This window comes from Capsicum annuum, chromosome 3, assembly GCF_002878395.1.
Source record: "Capsicum annuum cultivar UCD-10X-F1 chromosome 3, UCD10Xv1.1, whole genome shotgun sequence".
In the NCBI taxonomy this organism is placed as follows: Eukaryota; Viridiplantae; Streptophyta; class Magnoliopsida; order Solanales; family Solanaceae; genus Capsicum; species Capsicum annuum.
The window spans coordinates 265,789,415-265,800,188 of NC_061113.1; positions in this window are offsets into that span (position 1 = coordinate 265,789,415).

Sequence of the window (10,774 nt, forward strand, 5' to 3'; positions counted from 1 at the left end):
TTTGCCAAGTGCACTTCCGAAGGGGTGATTTAATCGGTATTAAAAGTTCAAGACTGTTAATTTTTAAAATACGAGGTGTAATTTCCTATATTTAGGTCATCACGCTCTCTTACATGCGAGCATGATTCTTTTTTTATGAGCCAAATACGTTAAAATTCTTTTTGATAATGGGTGACAGTGAGATTTGATCTTAGGATCTATGCTTGCGTCGATAGCATGTTGAAGTTAATGATCATCCCATCTAAAAGTTTAAGTTATTAAAAGAGTACACTTTTATTACTTAATCATATTCTCGACAGACTAACATTTGAGACAACAAATAAAAAATTTTATACCGTAGTTTAACGATTTCTCATAATATTTTCATAACATTTCGTATGGAATGGGCAGCCTAAACGTATAAAGTTGTAACAAAGTACATATATTAAGAAAAAGAAAAGTTAATTAATATTTGGTGTTTGCTATAGTTTATATCAGATTAACAGTATAATTTGACCATTCATTATATTATTGATTAAAATTATAAATCTTATTGAAGTAACAGTTGGCTATAAGCACTAATAAATTATTGTAAAATCGTGAAGAACTGATTTAAAGTTTAAACCGATCATATTATACTAATAAAATTTGGTTCGTTTATGCAAGAAGTATGCACTTCAACTATTTTTTTATGACTATATTAAAGTTAATTATGAAGTAACAACAAAAACTTAAATACACATAGATAATTAAGTTATGGAATGATAAATATAATATTATAAACGTGAATATTCAAAATAAAGTAAAATCATAAGTACAAAATTTCAATTGATGGAAAGTAAAATTTGTCTAAATCTAATGAAGTTTCAAGTTTCTATAATAATAAAAAATAAAAAGCAGCCCTATTTAATAAAAAATATAAAAATATATTTTTTGTAAATAAAAAGAAGGTATTTTAGAATACCTTAATTCTTCTCTCACCTTCTTCTCTCCTTTACCAGCCTTTGAACCCACCCTAGACCTAGCAGTCAGGAGAGGACTCCCTAACCACTATGAACAAGGAGGCTGATGCTATTCGGCCAACATGCAAGTTATTTAACTGCTATTAATCACATAAAATGGGCCAGCCCAACAACAGCAAGTCCAAGATTAATGGGCTAATATCCATGTTCAATAGGTATAGCTTAATGGCCCAACCCAATTTCGACAGGCCTACACAAGCATTTGGTCTTCATTTTTCAACAGAATTTCCAAAAAGAATAGTTATAAGTATAAATAACATAAATACCAACGCTTTTGGAAGTAATTACACTCTCTCCCACTTTTTTAGTTACTTTACTCTCTCTCCCTATTAATATAAATAACATAGCCAACATATACATAGCATTCTGTGTATATGTTGGGATTTTTGTAATATGTTTAGGGAGTTGGAATTTTTTGTAATATTGGAAACATAAGTTGTATACTTGTGTAATTTTTAGTTATAATTAAGTAATAGGCATTCGGACCTAGTGTTTTTTTATAGATATTATACAAGGAGATTCTAGGTTTAATTTTTATGATGATAGAACACTAAGTTTGGTTGAGGTATTGATGATACCTATTTTTGAATTCTTGCTTTTGGTATTGTTATTCTCTTTTGATTATTATATTTTGATTATAAACACTATTTGATTATTGTTACTGTTCTGTTTTTGAATGCTCTATACTGTTTTCCTAATTAGTTATCATGTTTTCTTTACTGTTGTTTTTCCTTTCATTACTGCTTTGATTTGTTGTACTTGAGTCGCTCGCACAAAGGTTCTTTGAAAACAACCTTTCTATTTTGTGGATGTAAGAGTAAAATATGCGTACACTCTACTTGACAGCGTAACAAGGGAAAGGGAGAGTGACAAAAATGGGAGGGAGAAAATTATTAAGGAAAAATATGTCTCTATGTGTCTTGAACATGTGTCGTGCATGAAACTTTATAAAAAAAGGAAAAAGACATCATTTCCACCCTATACTATACAAGAAAAGTCTAAGCCACACCTAAATTATATAGGTGACCTATTACACACCTTAACTATATAAAAGTGATATTATTACCTCCCCGCGACTCCCATTCTAATGCGCGTGTGTTACACTTATTTTAGGCGCATCCAGCCTATTAAATAACAAAAGTGAACGGCTAAACACATTAAGGGAAAAACATCGTTTCCACCCCAAACTATAGTCGAAAAGTCGAATCCACACCTAAACTATATAAGTGACCTATTACACACCTTAACTATACAAAAATGATACTTTTTACTGATGTGGTGCTGACGTGGTAGCGCGTGTAAAACACTACACCACATGCAAGTGGTGGTAGCCTGACAGGGTGTAAATAGTTTCACTTTTTTATAGTTTAGGTGTGTAATAGGTCACTACTATAGTTTAGGTGTGACTTTGACTTTTCAGGTATAGTTTAGGGTGGAAACGATGCCTTTTCCCTAAAAAAAATAGTTGCAATATGTTATAAAACAAGAAAGAATAAAGAAGCAGAGTAGAGAGAATAGAGAGAGTGATTCTTATTTCTTCTCTTGAGGGATGAGAGATCATAAGATTGTGAATACAATGAACAAAACCCCTCTATTTATAGGGAAAATTTACTCCTAGTCTGAGTAAAAGACAGATGCTTTAAATCCTAATAGATATCATAGTAGATCTTGATAGACATTCACTATAATGTAAATACATTTATAACACTCCCCTTTGAATGTCGAGATAAATAATGTGCCTCGTTAAAACCTTACTAGAAAAAATCCAGTAGGAAAAAAATCTAGTGAAGGAAAAAGAGTACACATTTCTAACAATACAAATATCGGCTGCCTCATTAAAAACCTTACTAGGAAAACCCAGTGGGACAAAATCTTGTAATGGAAAAAGAGTACAGCGCGTATTAACTCTCCCTAATGAGAATATCCTTGAACCTTTGCATCTTGATCTTGTGCAGCATCTTCTTGAAAGTTGCAATTGGAGAAGATTTGGTGAATAAATCAGTCACATTGTCAGTTGAACGAATCCATTGCATGTTAATATCATTATTCTTTTGTAGTTCATGTATGTATAAAAGCTTTGGCAAAATGTGCTTCGTTCTATCTCCATTTATGAATCCTCCCTTAAGATGTGCTATGTATGCTGAATTATCTCTATATAAAATTGTGGGTAAATTTTCATATTTCACACCACATTTTCTCGAATGAGATGTATCATGGACCTCAACCATACACATTCTCGGCTTGCTTCATGAATAGCTATTATCTCAGCATAATTCAATGAAGTCGCTACGATAGATTGCTTTGTATATCTCCAAGATATGACAGTACCACCACATATGAAAACATAGCCTATTTGAGACCGAGCTTTATGCGGTGTATCATGGACCTCAACCACACACATTGTCGGTTTGCTTCATAAATAGCTATAATCTCGCCTGGTTCGATGAGATGGCTATGATAGACTGCTTTGTATATCTCCAAGATATGATAGTATCCCCATATGTGAACACATTGCATGTTTGAGACCGAGATTTATGCAGGTTAGATGAGTACCCAACATCAGCATGACCAGTAAGATCGGGACTGCAATCTTTAGAATAAAACAAGCTCATGTATTTTATCCCATTCTGATGTCTCCTAGTAAGAGCAAAAATATACCTTGCTAACCAATTGACTGAAAAGGCTATATCGGGCCTTGTAGTATTTGCAAGATACATGAGTGCACCACTTGCACTAAGATATGATACTTCATAACCAATCTAATTCGGTATATTTCTCATTTCAGCAAATAATCTATTACTTTGAAAACTCTCCAAGAGTTCCAATGATTTTCAAGCTATAAGCTTATACAATATAAAGATTATAAATAAGTTTCCCAGAAACTTTTATATGCTTCAAGCATTTTGAATCCTTAAATGTTTTCATATAAATTTTGTCAAGTGACAATATTCAATATTTCATGAGTGACATCTTCAAGTGTCTGGACTGCAAATCAAATAAGTTTTATACTTACCAAGATGCATCCTTTCATGTCACTTGATAAATGTTTCTACGTCAGCATGCTTAAATTAACGTAGAATTAAGATCCTCATAATCTTTCATAATATTGCGCCAATATTGTGTCAAAGATATTGATGATATATCATTTAGTATCGGTTCACAATGCAACATAACATTTTGAGATCTCATTACTTCATTATTTTCAGGTACTTGAACCTATCATAAGGTTTCATGAAGTGTTATGTCGTAGGCTCTTCTAGAGCACATTGCCTTCTTATTATAATTATTTGCTCCTTGTTTCATTTGGAATCGATTAGTCTACCATGTTGCATGCATGCCTAGACTTTGTCCTTCAAGGACACAAAATAGGAGCACTTGCAGCTTAAATATGAGATGCTTTCGGCATATGACTTGAATTATCTTATGAATGAAAATCTGATGATAATTCCTAACATATTTCATAGATGCTTATTGTTTTGCGGAGAAATTTTGACTTTTGGTAAGAGAGTCGCAACTTAATTTTGAAAAGGAATTAAGAAAACCTTTAGAGAGTTACTTCAAAACGATTCAAAACAGAAAAATCGTTTTAAGTTAGAGATTCCGAGTAAGTGGTTCTTATTAACGTTTTAAGAAGGTGTTAGGCACCTAAAACGTCCACTAACTTGCGGTTATCCGGGCTGTTTGAAAATATTCTTTTGACTAACTTTTGAAAAATTGATTTGTTGGAAAAGTGATTGATTAATGGGAAGTTTTTTGCGAAATCAGTTTTTTAGCGACTTAGTTAGGGATTTAGCTAGATTCGCAAAGAATCACGTAAAACAAGTATAAAGAAAAGAGAGGGAGAAATAAAGGGACTTGGGCCATTGGACCCAAATCGATAAACCCTGTCCTAGTCTAGTTGGGTTTTCGACCTGTCTTCACCTGTCCTAATTCTACGTTTCGAGCCTTTAGCTCGAGTCTCGCTTCACCTATATTAAGTACAACTTTGGCTTCATGGCCCAAATGAATGAATAACTTAAACAAATGAATAAATAATTAGACAACTAAACAAATACAATAAAAGAGGAGCTAATGGAGGAATGAGACTTTTAAGTCTCCTTGTTGCTTCATCGATGGGACTTTAACCCATTTTCCATCTTCTGATTTCCTTATCCATGCAAAACGTAATCTCAAACTCTCTTTCAGGCTTGACTTAATGGGCAGGCCTTATTGGCCCATCAGAAAATGCAAAGAGTCCGTTTGGACATGCAAAAGAAGAAGAAAAAAACAAAATCAATACACCTAAAATACGAAAGGCTACAGGGAAAAGCAATATGATAATTTGATAAACAAACAATCAACTACAATAATTCAGATAAACTTCAAGATGGTGATTTAAGTATGTCATAGTCATGTAATGTAATAACACACACTATACTCTAAAAAACTGAAACTAGCAGTATCGTGATATCACAATTTTCCCAAGAATGAACCACTATTTTGCAAAGAAAATCTGAACTTAAACTAACAGGTTACACAACTATGACATTTATCAATAAACTGCATTTCAATTATATTGACGTTCATACCAATACTTCGAGAAAGGTCGATATTAATGGCACATAGAACTTTAAGCAGATTGGGAGGGAAAAATAATAAAACACTCGAGAATTATTCGATAGTTGGAAGGAGACTTACAAAACTCCAGAAGTTCTAGGAAAATGAGCTATAATTAAGTCAACAAGTAAAGAATAGGAAAGGAAGAGCAATTTGGATGAACAACCGACTAGCCGAGGAAACACAAAACGAACCAAAGATTTGATTCTGAGGAGAGATATGGTGAAGATCTACCCTGCATTTAATCATCAAAATGAATGGAGCAAATAATGTAGGGAGAAAAGCTAGACATTCTTCGAAGTAGGGGTAATTAGGCCGGTTATAACATCTAGGCAAATTTGTTTACAATGAATGAAGAGGACGCTGTCTGCACTTCTTTAGAAATGCATCTGCGAGGCCTTCCTTACCCTCTTGTTAGCCTCACCTAGAAAGGGATTTTTGAAAGCCCAAGATAGGATTATCGAGAGCTTCTGGGACTATCGCCTTACCACAGATGTACATCCACCAACTCTATCAGTCTCAAAGGTCAAGGACTACGAGGTAGTCTAAAGCCCGCTGATTCAATAAGTTAAACTACTTTCAGTGATCTTATATTAATGAAAAGACCTAAGAAACTAGGGCGAATCAGAGTAGGGTATACTAATGAAGACATAACTAGATTAAAATAGGCACGTTCAGACATAGATCCAGCAAATCAAACCATTAGCAGCATACGGGAACGAGTACCTAGGTTAAATAAATAATTAACTAATGCCATTAAGGTTTGAACAATAATTTTCAGAACTAAGAGGAGTAACACGAAACTGAAGTCACTGAATGAACGATTATACTAACTTTTAGCCTAGTATGGTAGGAGATGATGTATCAAAAGGGAGATTAGAAATGAAAGGCTCAATCTTGATGACATAAATGCTTATTCATGCTATAACTTCAGATGACCAACGATACCGATTAAAGGATAGTGCATTCGACATAATTGCATTGAGAATTACCACATGAGAACTACTTTCACCAAATGGCATAACAATAATCACACAAAGATAAACCCCTAAAGACATTATGGCCCACTTCTATAGGGCAACAAACGGAACGACGAGCTATCAGCAAACTTATCGCTATCGGAATTTCGCGACGTCGACCACCAACAGAGCGTCCCTTTGCTTTTTCCTCTTAGAGATTTTGAAACCCCCCTGATTTTCAAACTAAATATTTTCAACCCTCAGCTTTTCTGAAAATATTTCGAACCCACCTTTGCCTCTAAAACTTGCAACTCAAAAGGGAAAGAAGAGGAGAAAAGAGATGAAAGAAATCCTCATTTTTCCGCTCAACCCTTTTGTAGAAAGACTTCTAGGGTTTCTTTTGGGGCTCTCCCCAATCGAAAAAAAATCCCCCCCTATTTCCTATCCCAGAATTTTCAACCCCAATTTCCCCCACCTAAAACAAAGAACGAAGGTTCCCTTATATAGGAGATGAATAGGGTATTTTGGAGATTTTCAAACTGGTGGGATTTGAAATTCAAATCTTTTTACATCTTAGATCTCATCTGCCATGTACCCATTTTGGATTTTCCCCCGAAGTTGAAAAAGAAGGTGGAGCAATTATATTAGGGCAAAATGAATTTTTCCTCAAAGCCAATGGAAACCAGTCGAGTATGTACGAAATCGTACCAATAATCTCGAAATTCGCAGAGTTGGATGTTAGAGGAGGACACCTAGCTCGTTTCTAGAAGGTTCGAGGGTCTTCTCAAGTAGGATCGCGTCAAGAAGACTACAAAGGGTTGGTTACGGGTTGTTGGTTGATGTTGCTGTTTGTTGATGTTAAATATCGGGTCTTTGTGAAGAAGAAGAGATAAGGAGGATTATTGATGTGGGCCAAATCGGGTTGGGTTGTGAGAAAATGGGCTGCTGGGTGTAGTTGAATGGGGTGGGCTGCTGTTTAATGTGGCCCGATTTAAAAATAAATAGGGGTAGAAATTGGTAATTTTAAAAAAAAATGGCCGAATTAAATTAATCTATATCCAATTTTACTTAAATATTAACCAAATTGGATATCAATTTGATCAATTGCATTGCCATTGTGATCAACTCGATTTCAATTATGGTCAAATTTAATAAATTAACTAAAATTAATTGAGATTTGATACGAATTAATACCTTGTTTAATCTTGAGTTTCTTGATTCGGTAAAATTAAACAAACATTTATCCAAAGAAATTATTTTTGAGAGCAAATTTTATTTGAATCAAGATTTTGATCATTTAAATTTATTTTTAAGATTATCCTTAATTAAAATTTGATATTGATGAGAATGTTCATTTAAATGACATCATTTATACAATCTCGTATATGTAAATACGAAAATATATAATTATCACTTAAATAACAAATTTAGCCCAAATACATATTTTAAAATGCATTTATTTGAAAAAATTAATTGTTGTGATTTTATTTGAAAATAGAAGAAACTCAATATTTAACGTAGTTGTGGAGGGCAAAAATTAGGTGTCAACAATTGCCCCCTCCCTTTGAGTAGGGTGGATGCAAGTAACCTTGGGCAAAGGGAGGTTGACGCTCCTAATTTTTGTCCGACCATAAATTTGAATTTGAAAGAAGTTGTTTTTTCTCACGAGTTTCATGGAGTTATGGCCGAGCCTCTGTATTAGGTTTCCTACATCTCAGGTTACATGAGAATTCACGCCACTTGTAGTTCATAAAGCTTGATTTTAAGCACATTTTTCAAGAAAATTCACCAACTATCACGATTTTAGAGTTTTTGGTTAAAACGAGAAGCTGGGGAATAAAGGAATTTGGGGGAAGTTGGAATGCAGTCGAGTTTTTTACACAGAGCCCATCCTACATATCCTCAAGATTTCAGGGAATAGACTGCTTGTAGTTTGACTTAATCGGTACAAATGATAGTCTTTTATTTCAGACCAACTTTGGCTCGGAATGAGTAACAAGTTGATCGAGTTGCGGAAAATAGGATTGTAACCTCTTAACCATTAATGTGGGATCTTTTACATCCATAGGCAAGAACTTACTTGGATATAATTTCCAAATCTCTATGTGTGTTGCCACCCGAATTTGAGAAAGTTCCCCTCGGTATGAGTTAAGAAAATATCCCAGAGGTAAATCTGAGACCAGAACATCCAAAAATATCCACATGCCTTCTAATAGAGGTGTGGTTAGATGGTGGTGGTGATCATCATTTAGCTCGCGTCTAGAGAGTTTGACATCCCTCTCCAGACTATGTCCCATTTTGCTGCTGAGAAAGAGTTCCACATTGTGCTGCGTCCTATTTGAAGTTGTCCGCACCTGTGGTTTTGATTTGATATTTTCATCCTCTCGGATGCTCTCGACAATGCTTCAAACAAAAAGTGTTAGTGCTAAACATAATTCATAAAAGAGGTATGTAGTCTTTTACCATATCTTCACGTGAGTTGTGGCCTGAAAAGCGGAGTCATCTCTTCATGTACCTATTTGGAATGAAATAACTTGCAATAACAAACACAACAACCCTCTTGGTTGTTTTATAATCATGACATTTATCGGTTGAATATGTCTTCAAAGTGGGGTGGCCCTTTTGGACACTGGCGATACTTTATGCAGAACGGCCCAACAACCGTGTAATCTTGTGCTGGAGTGGCAAGTGTTGTATGTGGAATGATAACCTTTCCAGTTATAGTCGATGATTGGTTTATAAATTTCCCTTTAAATTGTCAATCTTTGGATAATCTTGCACATTATTTGATGTTGGATACGAGGCGACTTACAGATATTCTTTGAATTTCTAGCTGTTAGGTAATCCTTCACATTATCCAACTTTGGATAAGAGATGGCTTACAGATATCCCTCCAATCGCTAGCTTTCAGGTGTTCCTGCACATCATCCGACCTTGGATACAATATGACTTATAGATAATTCCTCAAATTGTTTGTCTTTGGGTAATCCTGCACATAATAGGTCTTGGATATGACGTGGCTTATAAAGAATCCTTGGATGTATCAATTTGATAATCTTGCATATTCTCTGATAAGGAATTAGTTGCGACTTATGGATAACCTTTGAACTATCAATTTTTGGGCGATATTGCACACTATCCGGTTAGGATGTTGTTGTGGCTTGTGGATGACCTACAGGCTATCAACTCATAGGTGATCTTGCACACTATCCTACTTCAAATAATATGACTTATAGATAACCCTCAAATTGTCAATTTCCAGGAAACCTTATATATCATTCATTCTTAGATAGCAACTTAAAGACGTCCCTTCAAATCGTGTACTCCCAATGCATTCAGATGCTGATTCATGAAAAGATAATGATATCCTCGACGCCAGCGTTGTGTCTAGCGCGTCAATAGATATATTGAATGCTGATGATATCCTCAATGCTAGCATTGTGTCTAGCGCGTCAATAGGTATTGAATGATGATGATATCCTCAACGCCAACGTTGTTTCTAGCGCATCAACAAATATATTAAATGTTGATGATATCCTCGATGCCAGCGTTGTGTCTAGCGCATCAACAGATATATGAATAGCCTTCTTGGGAGATGGTATGAGATGACCCTCTCAGCACTGATATGCAATGACCCTTGCGGGAATGATATGCAATGGCCCCTGCGGTAATGATATGCAATGACCCTCTTGGAAAATTTTAAAATAATTTTAATTGACTTTATTTGTCAGCGTCTTGCTTTCTACACGTACCTGTACTCAAGGTACACGATTAGTAGACACAAAGTCGCTTTTGCTAGTGACTATTTTTAAGAAACTTCTAAATACAATATTTGTAAAGAACATAAGATGCCTTTGTTTGTGTTCCATGATCTCAAGAAATGAGGTGGACAAATCAAATGATCCTCAATAAATGGGTATTAAACCCATTTTTAGGGTTACCCTAAAATACCGTTCTTGAGCATTGCTACTCTGGTGTGGCTCCCAATTTGCTGGGGATTTTTTGAAAGAGACTCTCATTTTTGTGTATTGATCCCTGCATCCATAGAAAAATGATTAGTTTAAATGAAATTACTATGTATTGACCTCCTTCGATCTTTGATTTGCTCCTCGTCATCTTTCAGGTGCTTCATCATGCTGGGACCTCCGCCCCTGACTCTTCATCCCAATTGATGTCTGGCAAATACTAATTAAAATATTTATGAAGATTTTTGAAAGT